The sequence below is a fragment of the Ochotona curzoniae genome, unplaced genomic scaffold, assembly GCF_017591425.1.
Source record: "Ochotona curzoniae isolate NIBS_2020 unplaced genomic scaffold, NIBS_Ocur_1.0 contig_1927, whole genome shotgun sequence".
In the NCBI taxonomy this organism is placed as follows: domain Eukaryota; kingdom Metazoa; phylum Chordata; class Mammalia; order Lagomorpha; family Ochotonidae; genus Ochotona; species Ochotona curzoniae.
The window spans coordinates 1-16,579 of NW_024465256.1; the positions used below are offsets into that span (position 1 = coordinate 1).

The 16,579-nt window shown below is 45.7% G+C and overlaps 2 long non-coding RNA genes across 2 annotated transcripts; one reads left to right on the top strand and one right to left on the bottom strand.

Moving 5' to 3' along the window:
- Positions 1-4,153: 4,153 nt before the first annotated feature.
- LOC121149218 lies at positions 4,154-12,011 on the bottom strand. The gene is made up of 5 exons (XR_005882629.1): positions 11,752-12,011; positions 10,027-10,157; positions 8,835-8,983; positions 7,914-8,073; positions 4,154-4,321 (listed from the first exon to the last, which is right to left on the bottom strand). It is a non-coding gene; the product is annotated as an uncharacterized LOC121149218 (long non-coding RNA).
- A 472-nt stretch (positions 12,012-12,483) lies between these two features.
- LOC121149224 lies at positions 12,484-13,723 on the top strand. The gene is made up of 2 exons (XR_005882631.1): positions 12,484-12,688; positions 13,447-13,723. It is a non-coding gene; the product is annotated as an uncharacterized LOC121149224 (long non-coding RNA).
- Positions 13,724-16,579: the final 2,856 nt, after the last annotated feature.

A 16,579-nucleotide genomic window follows, 5' to 3' on the forward strand; every position in this document is an offset into this window, starting at 1 on the left:
ACCTACTATCCAGCCCCCACACACACTTGCAGATGCCTTTCTGTCTAGCCACCCCTGTCCCTGCCCTGGTTTTCATGCTCTCCAGTGGGAGTGGTTACCCACAAGGGAGGTGCCCACTATTTCCCTACTAGGCCAAGCCAACTTCCGGATTGTGCACTCTCCAGGTGGTTCTGGCACTTAACTTAACAGAATTGGCCTCCAGTGCCAGCCTCTGCCATCTGATGATGTGGCAAAGCCCAACTAACCCTCACCCACTCTAATTTTTGCTTGCACCAGTCGGAACAGTCAGCCAAACCTGGCCCTTCCCCAAGTCTAGCTCACATGAGGCCCACAGGTGTTGTAGCCCTGCCTAGTCTGGTCTGCCCCCATCCCAACTCATGCTCTCCAGTAGGAGTGGTTGTCCAGCAGGGGAGCCCACATTCCCCTGTCAGCTTTACCTCCTCTCTCCCCCTCGACCCCCCAGTTCTCACGTGTGCTGTTTGGGCACTGCAACCATATCTGGTATGGCTCACCTCACGTTGGCATTCCTCAGTGTGCACTGGTATGTGTTGCGACCGAAACTGGCCTGACCCACACTGTATGCTGGTGCTCAGATTCGCCAGCAGTTGATGTGAATGGGTTCAGCCTGGTCTGCCCCCCACCTATGCCATATGCATGATGTAAAGATTTATTTTATCTTTATTGCAAAGTCAGATATACAGAGAGGAGGAGAAACAGAGAGGAAGATCTTCCATCTGATAATTCACACCCCAGAGACTGCACCAGCCGAAGCTAAGCCGATCCAAAGCTTGGAGCCAGGAACTTCCTCCAGGTCTCCCAAGTGGGTGCAGGATTCTAAGACTTTGGGCCATCCTCCACTACTTTCCCAGGCCATAAGCAAGGAGCTGGATGAGAAGCAGGGCTGCCAGGATTAGAATCAGCACCTATATGGGATCCCGGCGTGTTCAAGGTGAGTACTTTAGCTGTTAGACAACCACACCTGGCCCCAGATAAAAATAAATATTTAAAAAAAAAAAACCTACTACTGCCTGCCTGCCTTCCTTCTTTACTTTTCTCCCTCCCTCCTTTCTCTCTCTCTTTTCCCTTCAAGGTCACCAGCACTGGATAGTCTTTGGCCAGATCATCAAATATCCACAAGGTAACATGGGCAGTGATTCTAGGCTGTTGTGCCACCTCTGTGTGTATGCTTTACCCTGATCCTCTTCTGGCCACTCTGGAGGAGGTCAGCACCACATTGGGCCACCAGGGCAGAAAATGAAAGGCCACGTGGATGGGGCCAGCAGAAAAGCAAAGAGCAAACTACAAAGGAGACTCAGCATCTCAGACAACGTCCACAGAAGCCTGCTGACAGTGGCTCTCCAAGGTTCTGTCACCTGCCTACTTCTGCATTTCCCCTGGTGACCATGTCCACACTCAGGACTTCAAAGGATGTGTATGAGGCTGAAGGTGACATCAAAAGAGGATGTGGAGGCCCGGCACAATGGCTCAGTGGTTAAATCCTTGCCTTGAAAGCACTGGGATCCCATATGGCTAAAACACTGCGGTGCATGCCCTGGGGTCCCATTTGATTGCCAGTTTGTGTCCTGGCTGCTCCACATCCCATCCAGCTCCCTGCCTGTGGCCTGCACAAGCCTTGGAGGATGGCCCAACATCTTGGGATCTGCACCCACATTGAGACTTGGAAGAAGCTTCTGGCTCCTGGCTTCAGATCGACTCAACTCTGGCCATTGTGGCCACTTGGACATTGAACCAGTGGAATGAAAAATCTTTCTCTCTGTCCTACTCTCTATAAATCTGCCTTTCCAATAAAATAAATAAATTTTTGGAAGTAGAAGGACAAAAATCACAAACTACCACTACTACCCAGTACTTCATACCCATCATGATGTAGCATAACACATAACCATGTGTTTATGGTGATGCTGATATTAACAAATCTATATCTGTCAGTCCTATAAAAACATAGCTCATACATATGTATGCAATAAGACATGCTTATGAACATGAACCACTTTGTTACTCCTCTAACAATAAAATGAGTGGGCCCGGCGCAATGGCTCAGAGATTAAATCTTTGTCTTGTAAGCACTGGCATCCCACATGGGTGCTGATTTGTGTTCCAGCCGTTCCACTTCCCATCCAGCTCCATGCTTATGGCCTGGGAAATCAGCAGAGGAAGGCCCAAAACCTTGGGATCCTGTGCCCATCTGGGAGACCCAGAAGAAGCTCCTGGCTCCTGGTTTCAGATCAGCTCAGTTTTGGCTGTTGCAGCCATTTGGGAAGTGAACCAGCGGATGGAAGATCTTTGTCTCTGTCTCTCTTTCTCGTCATAAACCTGATCTGTCTTTCCAATAAGAATAAATAAATCCTTATAAAATAAAAATATTAGTAACACTACAACATGCTGATAAAAATACTTTGGAAATTCTTAACTTGCTTAACACTCCTAAACTTAAGGCCATTTGAAATAGCCAGTCATTCTATAGAATCAATGTAAGCTTGTAATCGTACAATCTGGCCGCACTGATGGCTTTTGGGCAGCAGGTTAGGGGTCTAACAGGTTACAGGCAGTCGCACCCATGGCAGGAAATGTGGGGTGATCCAACCAACAGCCTTTGGTGTCACCAAGAACCCCAGGCCTTCAGGACTGGTTGGTCCCAGGCAAGGCAGGATCCCCAATCTCAGGGAGCACAGAGTGGGCTGTGTGTCCTAGCGCTGAAACACACAGTGCATGCTGTGCTGCCTGCGCTGACTCCAGTGCAGAGGAGGGGAGCATGTCCAGGTGCACTCGAATGAGTCTGGCCTGCTCCTACAAACCAGCTGAGGTCCTCAGACGCCACCTCAAAGACAAAAAAGGCCAGAAACTTCTCAGAGTTAGTGACAGTAATCTATGGACACAGCCAGCAGAATCAGCTAAGTTTTCTATGGCTCCTGAGATGTAGCCATTAGGTGAGATGCAGAGAGCTTTCTGAACCCAGGACATGAAGACCTTCACACCTAATCAGTAAGAAGCAACGACAGAAGATGAGACAAATGTATATCCTCCAGCAGCCCTTAAGAAAAGGGGTTGGAAATCTCTTAGTGGGAGAGTGAAACAGGACACATAAGTAGCAAGCTTAGCATCACCAACTGGAAGCCAAAGCCCCCCTACCTTATGCAATGTGGTCTATCTACTTGTCAATCAGATGGCCCCTTCCTCAGGAGGCACTCCCCTCACCTGGGACTTGGGGTGGTATTAGGTACTACCCCTCCTTCCAGACTCAAAAGAAGCCAGTCAATGGCAAGTGGCACTCTCTCTTCCCCACCCAAGATAACAAGATTAAAGCAGAAAATCTCTTTACAACCCTTCCTCTCTCTGGCCACTCTAGCCCTAAGTGTGTGTCTGTGATGGCCTTATCTTTTAAGTAAACCTTACCAAGAAAAAAAAAATACATTCTATTTTGTCACATACCCTATAACTCACTGACTTGTATATTTTGAGTAAACAAGCTCTTCTCCTACGTAACTGACTAAAGACATTTACCATTTTGTAATGCTCAGCATTTTGATCATACAATTTGGAATAAATAATAACAAATACTTTCCCTTGTAATCCTAATTCTTACTGCTTTAAAGCATCACTAACAATATCCATAAACAGATCTCCAAGTCTAGTGGCTCACAAATCTGGCACGTATCATCCACATTTTGTTGCAATTACCAACAATCAACATTTCTTTTAACAAGCAATTAGGGTGAGAGCAAGCCATGTGCTCAGATTTTATAGATGGAATTACTAATCTAGAGCTACCAAACTGTGTCAGTGATCTCATTTTGAAATGAGGTAACAAAAGCAGTGCCCAGTTTGTCAACATTTACGTGCAAATATGTGGTTCTCCAAGAGGGTTGCTGCAGCCCCACTACCAAGGGTACCTCACCCATGACCCCGACACTGGCACATGAGCAATGCTGACCTATTTACCATGCTTCAACAGTTTTTTGTTATATATTAGCAGTTAACATCTGTTTCACAGAGCTAAGAAATAACCAATTAAGAATTTGGGGTACTCTTTCTTTACATACTAACTGAAAAAATCTCATTAACATGGAACACATACACACACACAAGAGAAACGTGGAACACAGCAACTATCACATCTAGAATTCCAGAGAGTTAACCGAAAGTCAATGCGCTCATCTTTTCTGTCATATGTTGTTAATTAGAAACACATAATATACCTTTCTATTTGTGGAGGCTGTTTCTTGGACTGAACTGCTTGGAGAAATTCAGTAAAATACTCTGGCTTTACAATGGGGCATCCACAAATGAGTGCACAAATCGTCTAAAAGAAAGAAAATATATGTGGATATATATATATAGTCATTATGATAGCTTCTTCTAAAGAAAACATTCATGTTATAAACTACAAACATGCCTTTCTAATAATTGTTTTCTTTCCTTTTCTTAATTTGATAAACGAAGTCACAATCTGTAAAATAGAATTTCATATTTGCTCAGTTTTATACCACAAACCAGAACTACTCAATTATCAGAAGCCAATGACACAGTAGTCCTTTGGGATAGGCAGAATAACACAAAGACTTTAAAAATGCATTCCAATTGAAAAACATTACAAGTACACGTTCAGGCTGAAGAAATCTAACCCATCCTGCAGAGGCAATACACATTAAGAGATAAATGGAAATTTCTTTGGAGCCTTACTGCTTTCAGAAGGAGTAAGAGTATAGAATAAAGCCTCTTCAACACAGTAAATCAAGGAGCAACTGGTTAGGCTCAGTGGAAGCTGATGCACACATAAAGAGAGAACGAAACTGTGAACTAACGTGAATCAAGCTATCAGCCTCAAGTAACACACATCCACAAACTCATAAAGGACTAGAAAATACTACTGTGGGCAATTAAAATAAGAAAGAGCTGGCATATTCTAGGAAATAATCCAACTATACAGTTTATACATATGTTTTCAATAATGCAGGTGTTAGGAGCGACCAGATTGAGGGTATCTCTAAAGACTGGAATCTGACAGATCCCAACTTCCTATGTGAATGAGATCATCCAAATGCAACATAGAGTATTTAAGTTCAATCAACACAGGACTGGAGTTCGGTCCTTGGGCTTGGGGGCAACTGACGCTCCCTGCAGTGTGGCGACTGTGGGGGGTGCCCCTGCCGGGTCGGACCCAATGCGGGGGACTCACGCCAAAGACACTGCCACAAGGCAGTGAACGAGTCCTCGGCCTCCCCCAGGACCCAAGAGAGCTCTTCCCTCAGGGTAAGTCCGCCATGAGGGAACTTGGGAACTGGGTGGAAATTCCTAGCTCCGCCCAGCTGCTAAGACCATGCGGCTGGGGGAGTTTGGGAGGAGTTCGGTCCTTGGGCTTGGGGGCAACTGACGCTCCCTGCAGTGTGGCGACTGTGGGGGGTGCCCCTGCCGGGTCGGACCCAATGCGGGGGACTCACGCCAAAGACACTGCCACAAGGCAGTGAACGAGTCCTCGGCCTCCCCCAGGGCGGCCAGTGCACCAAGTGGTGCCAGGCTTTGCCTGCTGGCCGCCCGGAAGGGCAAACTCTGGGGTTTTCAAGATATGTAATTGCTGCCTGGGTCACTCATGACTAAGACTAGGTTGAGTGTAGGTGCAAAGTGAATTTTCGGGTATTCTCAGTGACAGTGTCATGAAAGATACAAGCAGGCAAGGGGACCAAGACCTAGTGGTTTGGGGGAAGTGTCCAGAAGATAATTTTAGTAAGACAGATGCAACAGCTCAATTATGAATACAGAGATGGGATATTAGTATTGAACATCACTGATCACCATATACTAGCCCACACCGAAGCTATGGATGGGGGCCTCTTTGGCAGTGTTGGGTACCATTGCCCGACTGAGTGTTGGAGTTGTGGAGTGGTCACATTTGGCAAATCAAGACACTCTCCAGCACACAAGAGAACTTGGGCTGGGGGTAGGCTCTGTGGGGTTGTGTGGGTCCAACCCTTTGGAATACAAATCCCCCGGGTTAGTTCCCAAGCTGGGGTTGCAATGGTCTAAGCTAGGTGTGACCACGACATCTGCCATCACTCATGGGTAAAGGAATCCACAACAGTCAGGGTAGGTCAAGGCAGCAGCACCCAAATGTGCATCTTTAAACAGGATGTGGGGTGGGCCGGGCTGCCACTGGAAGGGGACAGAAGGGGCAAGGCTGAACAAACCTTAACTCACAAGTAACAACAGAAATCAGGTTGGAGCACAGCTCATGCCAGGTAGGTCCTTGCACATACTGATCTGTGTGAGGCAGAGGCACTAAGCCACAGCATCCAAGGGGCCACGACAAGTGAGGGGCTCTGCCAAACAGAGACAGAACAACCACCGGCCTACACCTGCTCTATGGCAGGGCAGAGGCCCGGTTGGGGAAATAACAGGACACCCTAGCTGGGTTGAGTTTCCCACCAAGGAGCGCATGGGCTGGAACTGAGGCTACATTCTGATCAGGATACGATCGTAATCTCACTTGGCACAATTGTGGACTGGGATGGGAAGCACCAAGCCAGGCCAAATTCCAACACCATCTGGTGCTCTGGAGGACCGGGGAGGGTTGTGTGACAGACTAGGTTAGGTCTCAGCCCTTACTGAACCATGTGTGAGCTTGGTAGGGGTATGGAAGAGCCATGGCTGGGTTGAAATATCCAACTGAATAAAACTGCAACACGCGCGATTCTGGGCTAAGCACGTAACTGCTCCGAGTCGCAATTTCTCTTCAAAATATAAAAGCTGAACTAAATACTCCTCAGGTTTCCCTCTGGTCCTAACATTCAATAATCTAAACAAAACAAAAGCAAAAAGCAAAACAAAACAAAACAAAACCCTATAAGCCTAACTATGCATTGAGAACGCTGAGCAAAAACTAATGATCAGGGTTATTTATTTTATTTTTTTTTTTAGCAAAAAGTGATCAGAAACACCAAAGAAACGCTACACACTCCATGGTGGTGTCTCTAATGGTGGTCATTAGCATGTCAGTTACTAGAAGTGTCCAGCTCTGAGGACCTGGCAAAATCTCCTAAGACAATCAAAGCATCTTTGACCTTATTTCAGGCCTTCTAAACCCACGTATCATTACCTATTCCATTTGAGTAACTTAATATCTTAAGGGGGATTATGCTGAGCTAACATTTAAATATCAGGTCCTCATGCATATGAATTTTGGTTTTACAAATGTTTTATGAATCTATTACCTGTGAGTTTATCAACATGAGTATTTTTTAAGTTAGTCTTGCTGCAGCAGCAAAAAAATCAATGTCCTAAATTTTCCAAGAGGGAACTATCTTTGTTCAGGGTAACTTCACCATGATACAAATTTAACTTCAGGTTCAATCTGGGCAGTGAGCCTTTCTCTTTGACAGCTATTGCATACACATATATGTACACACATAAGAGCCATTTATGTATAAATTAGAATATAACACTAATATTTAATTAATTATAACAAAAGGTTTTTGCATCTTCAAACACAGGAATCAAAGTATTTGTTGCTTTTCAGCCTAAAACAATCCCACATATCTTTTGCACAGTCAGCCTGTTTAACGAATCACATCTTAAATGCCATTCTTCAATTACCTTTGGATATATCAAATCTGATGAAAATGCAAAACCTGAAAATATACCAAAATACATCACTGCTTTAATGACTAGTCAGCATCTTTGGAAGGTACATATCTATACATCTCAGGGCTTTAAAGATACAGCAAAGATTTCTTTGCGTGATTATAACTTAACTGAGGGAGCATGAGACCATGAGACAATGTCAGAGACTGGAGGAAGACAATCTGACAGAAGAGACACATGGTGCTAACTCTGTGCTGTGGGTGAGTTCACTCAAGGTCCCAGAACTTGTTTTAATATGGGAACACAGTTCAACTTACTTTCATGGTGACTTTCACTGACATCATGACAAGGTGAGTACATTCTTTTGTCCAGCTGTTCACAGTGAGTCCTCCAAGTTGCAACACAGCTTGATTTAGAGCAGTTTTCCCAGACACATCTAAACAAGAAGAACAGGCAACCAAAGGCTCATACTCTACCCTGTGAATGACAATAAAGTTACGTTATCACAGTTACAAAGACTTTACAACTTTACAATACTTTACAACTTTAAGCTTACAACATATTATTCGTTTAATTTTGACACATTATAAATTTGTAACTTAGGAAATTCTTACCTCCTAAATCTTGTGTTCCCAAAGAAGAAAAAGACATGGCCAACATCAACATTACATTTTAACTTATGAAGCATCAAACAAACGAGGCTCCTATCACAACTCACAGGGACTAACACAAACTTTTACTCACCTGTCACCCCCCACCTGTGATCCACAAAATATACCAACCACACAGAGTTCACTACTGTGCTAAATGGGAAGTCAATTATACTGTCACCTTATAATCCTTATCTTTGCTTTAAAATTCAATTGTTGTGAGATAAAATTGTCCACTTTAATCTAATTTAAAAAGTGTGGGGCCAGTGCCATTGGTTTGGTACACTAAGCTTCCACCAGGATTCCATATGGGCAACAGTTCATACCCCAGCTTCCCAAACGTGGATCCAGCTCCCTGCTTGTGGCCTGAGAAGGCAGTCAAGGACAGCCCAAAGTTGTGGGACTCCTCAGCCATGTGGGAGACTCAGAAGAGGCTCCTGGTTCCTGGCTTCAGATTGGCCCACCTCTGGCTGTTGTGGCAACTTGGGAGTGAAGGCAGGATCTCTCAGTCTCTCCTTCTCTCTGTTCATCTGCCTTTCATGTAAAAGTAAATCTTTAACAACAAAAATTAAATAAACAAATCCATACCTGAATTTACTTTCAAACACTCCAAAGGTGACTCTATCCCCTGTCTTCAAAGTTTGGGGAAGGTGATTTTGCATTTTTGCCTCATTAACAAAGGTACCATATTTAGAATTATCTTTGATTGTCAATACAGGGATTTCATCAGTTTGACTCTGAAAATTAGAGAAGTAATTACAAGTCTTTTACAGCTCAAGCACATACAATCCAGGGGGAAATGATTCACAGGAGACATTTGATAACTTTTGAAAAGGGTAAAATAATAAATAGCTGCATATCCTGCCACCACAGGGAATGACAGCTACTGTTCTGGCTGCCTTCAAAGGACTAATTAGCAATTAACATAAATATCTCCCTTTAAGAAAATCTCTGAATTTCAGAATTATAACTCTTGGAATACACATTTTTCTTTATTTCTGTAAATCAGTTGGGACTTTCCCAACCCTTCCATTTCACACACTTGAGAATTTTATGATTGGCAGCAGTTTGCTTCATGCATAACATGACAGCTTCAGTCCTAAGTTTTCGTTTTGTTTTGTTTACATTATCAAAAGCACATGGTAAACACTGGGCGAATGAAAACAAGGCATAAAGCCTAGAGGTTCTGACTTTTGGTAATAATTTTATTTTTTCTATTGCAACTTCTATAATAATGCTTTTCTACAACACAAATAGACACAAAACCTAAATGCCAGTAAACTAATCCATCACTTGTGCATTTGTCACATTTGTTCAAACTAACTGCTTACTTTCTTGTTCCTACCACGATGATTTTGAACGTATTTATTCATATATTTTTATCACTCTCATCACCCGTGGTTCTGGTGAAAGCTAACAAATACCTTCCAAGCCATTCAAAAGAGCTGTGGATCAGAAGCAACAGTTGTCTTCCCCGGGAAAACCGTCATTCCCACTGCGGAGCCTCCCTTTACACACCCAGACTTTGTGTCCATCAGTCACATACTCTCTTTAAGAGCGAGCATCATGAATGTATCACAGCTAAGCCCAACAACTCTCACCACGGAACAGTCAATGTTGTTAAGTAAACAAATACAAATACAACCTACTTTCTCCAAGTTTCTAAGTCACTGAAACAAAAGCATAAAATGCTCAAACAGCTCTCTCTCTCTCACATCAAGGCAATATAGTGTGATTTCAACTCTCACTGCAAGCTAGCAAAATACAATCAGGAACATACCAAGTTGGTCACAGCAAAATTAGCGGTTAACACTGCATGATTTCGACTGATTGACTGATCATCTTCAATTAGAATAGCACAGTTTTTCCTTCCAACGATGTACTCAGTGCCAGTCAAAAGTCTGTATGGTTCTAAGAGGAATAAAATCATGAGACACAAACACACATACATAAATGTGTACATTATATAGGATAAAACTCATGATGTGTCAAGAAAACACTTTGCTATTTCAATGTTCATCAGTTTTACATAAATTAAACTCCCATTTTCTATTAAACCCTTATTGAGGAATATCAAAAGATCACCTACATTAATGCAAGGGCATACCATTTCTCTCAAGGAATAACAGTGAAAGGAATTAATACTTTCCCAAAGTATACATTTACTGAAATCCCAAGTAAAGTCCCAATATGAACTTGACTGGAGCTTCCATCCATTAGTTCACTCCCCAAATGGCCACAACAACGGAGCTGTGCCGATCTGAGACCAGGAGACAGGAGCTTCTTCCCGTTCTCTCATATTGAGTGCAGGGTCCCAAGGCTTTGGGTCGTCCTGGACTGCTTTCCCAGGCCACAAGCAGGGAGCTGGATGGGCAGTGGAGCAGCTGGAATAAGGACCAGTGCCCATATGGGATGCCAGTGCTAACAGTAGAGGATTAGCCAGTTGAGCCATCACACCAGCCCCTATTCTTTGTTTGTAAATTTTTACCTTACTTTACTTATTTGGGGGACAGGGATACGCGTTCTGACTCACTGCCCAAACATCCAGGGTATCTGAGCCCTGGACTCAAGCTAGGTCTGCCCACAGGTGGCAGTAACTCAACTCTGAGCTGTGGCCAAGGGTGCACTTTAGCCAACAGCTGGAGACAGGCTGAACAGGACTCCCAGGCTAGCCCTGCTACACAGTGCCAAATGTCTGCCTGGTCTGAGCAGTGCTATCCCTGTAACAGATGGCTAAGTCTCAGCCTGTCACCTACTCATACCAGGTCCTGCAGGGCAAATGCCTTCTCACTGCACACTCAGACCAGGCCAACAGTGAGCTGCAACTAACCAATCCCGCTGTTTCTGGAAGTCACCTCCTACCGTCTGCTGGACTGTTGGGTACTGCTCTCTCAACCTCCACTGGCTCGGGCCACACCTTGATTCATGAAGCCTTTCCTCAGGTATGCTGTGCCAAACTCAATTTGTCTCAGGTCTGTCTTCTTTCCACACATCCACAGGAACTCTGAGAGCCACAAGACAAACTGAAATCTCTACGGTCTGGCCTTGCACTGGTGCAAGTTCATAGGGATGCCTATGTTGGTGTTTACAAAAGTCCTTCAGAGGCCAGATCATATTAATTCTCAGTTTGCATGCTGGCATCGCATGTGGGCACTGGTTCAACCCCAAGCTGCTCCACTTCCCATCCAGCTCCCTGCTTCTGGCTGGGAAAGCAGTGGAGCATGGCCCAAGTTTCCTGCACCCCTATATACACATGGGAGACAAGACGAAGCTTCTGGCTCCCAGCTTTGCACTGGTCCAGCTCTGGCCATGGAGGCCATCCCGAGAATGGAAGACTTCTCTGTCTTTCCTGCTCTCATTCAAGTGAAATAAAGAAATCATCTTCTTTTTTTTCTTTAAACCTCTTTACATAGCCAGTCAACACTGCATCTTGGGAGACCCTTTTTTTCCCAATCACAATGTGAACACCCTGAACACACAGGCAATCATGGCTTTACTGGCTTACCCTTTCTTTTATCAGCCAATAAGGACCACAAACAGCAGGCAGGCAACTAGCAACTTCCACTAGGGAAGTGCAGGCACACAGGAAAGGGGCGGGGTGAAGTGGCCTGGCTTTTGCTGCAGCTCCCCTGGGACACCAGCATCCCAGGTTTGTGCAGGGGGTCCAGCCCAGCACCGCCAAGGCGCACTCTGACAGACAGCAACTGAGGCCCTTGCATCCCGGGGTTCCTGGCTTGGGCCTGACCAGCCCCAGTGTTGGACACATCTAGGGCAGTAAACTCGGAGATGCAAGATTCTGGTCTCTCTTTCAAAAAGAAAAAGTCTGGGCTGTCCCCTCTTGCTGACAGCACGGAAACGCGTCTGAAACAACAGAAAGCATCTCCGTGCACCTGTTTCTCCTCAGCCACCTCAGCCAGGGCTCAGCGAAGGGCCAGCCGCCCCACCGCCCATGCCCACTGCACAGCGCCGGGGTCCCACGGCCACTGCACAGCGCGGGACAGGGCCGGGCGTCCACCCGCCCAACCCCGGGGCCGAGGACAGCCGGCCTTCCCCGCCACGGCGCAGCCGGGACCACCACGCGCGTGCCAGACCCCCGGTTTCCTTCCCGTTCCGCCGTGCCCCGGAAGGTAAGGGGACCCGACCGGAAGCGACCCTCCCCGACTTCCTTCCCCGCGTTGGCGCTCCTCCGAACCCGGGCCCTCTGTCCCTCTCTGTCCTTACCTCGGGCTGAGCCCGCGGCCGGGAGGAGCTTCCACATGGGCCCTGCTGCCGGCCGACGCGACCGGCGCCAGCCCGCCTGCCAGCCGCCCGAGCTGCGGGGCGAGCGCTCCCGGGCCGCGCGAGCCTCTGTGCTGCCGGCGGGATGCAGCGGGCGTGCGGCCAGGGCGCGGGGCCGCCACCTGCTGGGGAGCCAGGAACAGCGCTGTCTACAAGTTCACCAGGTACTTGTTGGCAAGAATTGCAGAGTCCCCTAAGAAAAAGCTCTGAGAAAAACTTTGCAGTGTTATTTGCTATACGTTTAATAAAATTAATGCAAAATCAATCAAGGAGAAAAGATGTGTTTTAGCCAAGTATGTTTGGAGACCATTGGAATGTGATTCCAGTTGACTGCTGTCCAGTTTTGGTTTATGTCAACTCTTAAGAGTTAAGTCCAGCATGAAATTGTCTCCTACTAGACAAAATAATTGTGGTAAATAACTGACAAATTTGAAAAAAGGAAAAGAAACTGGATGCCTATATTGTCGTAGTGCCACTTTGGTAGAGTCTAACTTAGTGGGTTGCCTGGCAGAAGCCTGTTCAGAAGGCATTTTTTGGTATTGCCTTTTGTGCATTTTATTATGAAAATGCTGCAGTCATATTTAGTGAAAAAAGATCTGAATTACTGCTTATAATAGAAATAAAAGCAAGCATTGGTTGCTTAAACTGGTTTCTCATGTCCAACCAGAAAAAGAGAACTTTAGTTAAGGTAAGATAAGTAAATGCACACACATACACCATATATACTTTTTTGAGGGGGAGGGGTAGCTAAAAGGAAATCAATTGTATGTAATACTTTAATAAATTCCTAAATTATTTGACAACTGACATTTTCATTTTGGAAATTCAACTAAATCTAAAAGCATTGTAAAGTTACTATGGTTAAAAACGAATAAGAAATTTAAATGATCTCTGTTTCTCTGGTTTTTTTTATAACATGTAGAGCTGCTATTTTACTACTTGGGGAATGGGAAGTGAAAATTGGACCCTGGAGGGTTTCTACACGCTTTCATCACTTCTCTTTTAGAGAATATTAAAACATCCAGTGTTAACTGGAGTAAAACTATTACTAAGTACCATCAGCAAGGAAAGTCTTGAGTTTGTTAGCATTGTGACCTCCTGGAAGGAGAGATGTTGAGGGTGTTGAGAACAGTGCTTTTCCATGTGTCTGGTCTCTGATCCAAGTTATACGCACAAACAGAAGCTATGAGCTTTCAGGGCACACACTGCTTTAAATGTATAATGCGACTTGCTGCCAGAACCAGATGTGTTGAGGAAAGAAAACAAAACCACCTCGTTTCTATAGCTATTAAAGTCAAGTTTACTGTTCTTTTTTTAACAAGTTTGTATTTTATTTTGCATAGCCGCACATCTGCTTATTTAAAAAAAATACTTACCCTTTGGTAGTAATGGTTCAGTACAAGTGAGTATTACAGCTTAATGTCTCTGTGTTCTAATTCTAAGTGTTCTTTTATTCCAGGTCTTATAGAGCAGATAAGACATCTGTAAGGTCATTTTTTGAAATATATTGTAAAATAATAAAAAAAGGTAACATAATTAAAAAAAAAATTGCAGGAAGAGCAGGAGAGACAGACAAATCTTTCAGCTGCCCTGTGGTTCCCGAATGGCTCAAAGATCAGGGCTGGACCAGGCCCAAGTCAGGAACTTCATCAGGGTCTGCCTTGAGGGTGGTAGGGGCCCAAGCACTGGGGCCATCTTCCAGCTGCTTTGGAAAGATTTTTTTTGTTGTTTAGATTCGTCTCACCTGAGGACGTTTTTCATTGATGCATTGAGATACTCCATGCATTTGGATTTCCTGAGTTGCAATGATTCATTTGTGTGGATCCCTAAGGAGAGTGTTAGCAGTGAGGATGATGGTTTCATCCCAAAGTAACTCCTTGAGATTTTCTTTTTCAAATTCAAGTCAACTTATCCTAACTTCTCTGTTGCATATTATGCTTTTATCTAATCATACATGAAGTATGGGTAGTCTGCCACTATGTCAACTTTTTCCTGTTTCAAGTTGGTTTAAGGTCTCCTAATGTATCGTCATCTAACTGCAAGTCTCATCTTTTCTTCAAGCCAGGACACCTCCGACTACTTGAGAACACACGTGTGATGGTGTAATTTCTGCTTTTCTGAAAGAACTCGGAGGAGACCTGATAGAGGAGCTTGGGGAACACCTCCATCAGGACACAGTCCCTGCAGGTAAGCACAAGAACCAGGGCAGGGAGCAGCCCAGCCCAGGCCCTATTACAGTACCCACCAGCATACCTGTGGCTCAGATATGGAGGCGGGCCAGGCTGGACCCGTTCTTGGCAGCCACTGGCAGAGCTGAGAACCAGGACAGGGTGCAGGACAGGCCTAGTTGGGCTGTAACAGCAGCCAGTTCACATTTAGGATTGTGACTGAGGGCTGGCTAGGCTAGGCTAGGCTGCAGTTCCCACCAGCGTGAGCTGGAATTAGGCACACAACATGCCAGGCCAGGCTGCAGCATCAGCTGACAAATGCCAAGGTGAGGCAGGCCATGCCATATCTGGCTGCAGCACCCGCCAGTACATGTGAGACCAGGGAGAGGTGGGTAAGCATGATAGGGTAGCAGCAGGGGTTTGTACTGGTGGAAGTGAGAACTGGGACTGAGGGCAGACCAGGCCAGACCAATACCCATAGGGCTGCATGTGAGCTGGGAAAGGCAGCAAGGCCGGGTGAGTATAAACACTGTGCATGCATGAGCCAGAAGTAGTGCAGGCTGCCCAGGCTTTGCCACAGCGTCAGGGCTGGCAAATGCTGGGACCAGGGGCAACTCCTGTCAAGCTAGACTGCAGAACCACCAGGAGAGTGCAAGATCTCCCAGTAGGGAAACTGTGGGCTCCTCTCTAATGAGCTGTGACTCCCATGGGTAAGCATGAGAAGCAGGGCTGCAGGTGGGACTGTCTGGCCAAGCAGTGGCATCTACTGGAATGAGTGTGGGCTGATAACAGTGTTCGTTGGGTTGAACTAGGCTAAAAGGCCCATTGATGTATACAAGAGCTGAATGGGATGGTGTCAGACAGGAGCAGTCTGCTGCACATAGTGAGAAGTACATTGATGGTGATTTTGGGGGGTCACTCTGACTAGGCTACAGTTCCTGCTGGTATGTTTGAGGATCAAATGTGTAGTGGGCTGGGTTGGGCTGGACTGAAGCATCCATTCTTTAGTGTAAGAGATGGGCTTGACACAGAACTAACCCAGCACAGGCTGATGTGTTGTCAGACTAAGCCAGACCCTGTACTGGCAAGCACACACAGAGTCAGGCCTGGGTTCAGCAGAGACGAAGTCTCTGTGGGATTCACCCAACTGAACCACTGCACTCCGAATTCCAACCGTGTGTTGAATCCTAGGACCAGTGGACTGACTGTGGAGTGCAAGTATCAGAAGTGGGCCTCCACAATAGCTAAGGCAGAGTAGTGGATGGCATACCCAGATACACATGGAGGATATGCCAGTCCACTGGGAAGTGCAGTGGACATCTGCTACCACAGCAGAGGAAGGAGGGTAAAACAAACTGTACAACTAGCCCAGCCAAGTGTTGACAGCATATATCTGGGCGAATGGAAACTCTCAGGTGGACTGTGTCAGCCAGTGATCCTTGGATGGATTTCCTCATCCTTGAAGCAACAAAACTGACATAATTTCAAAACTATTGAAACCACTTGAGCACAACCTTCAAAGCCTGTTTCATCTTGGGACCCTGGTATGATATTGGGTGGCCATTCCCCACCCCAGGTACTGAGGCAGTTGGAAGGCTGAGTGCAGCTTCTCTTCTCATCTCCTCCCTTGCCCCCAGAGACAGGAGGAAGAAAAGGAAACTTGCAAACAATGATCTCACCCACTTTCCCCTAACCCTCAATCCTTCCCACCCCCAATCAACCCTGTGAACATAATCATTTAAAAAGAAATGTGATTTAGGGAGCTAGCACTTAACATGGTGGCTAACATAGTGACCTCCTTCCAACATCAGAGTGACTGTTTGCTTGCTGGCTTCATCTCTTGAGTCAGACTTGCTGCCAGTGCAGACCCTGGGACAGAGTGATGAT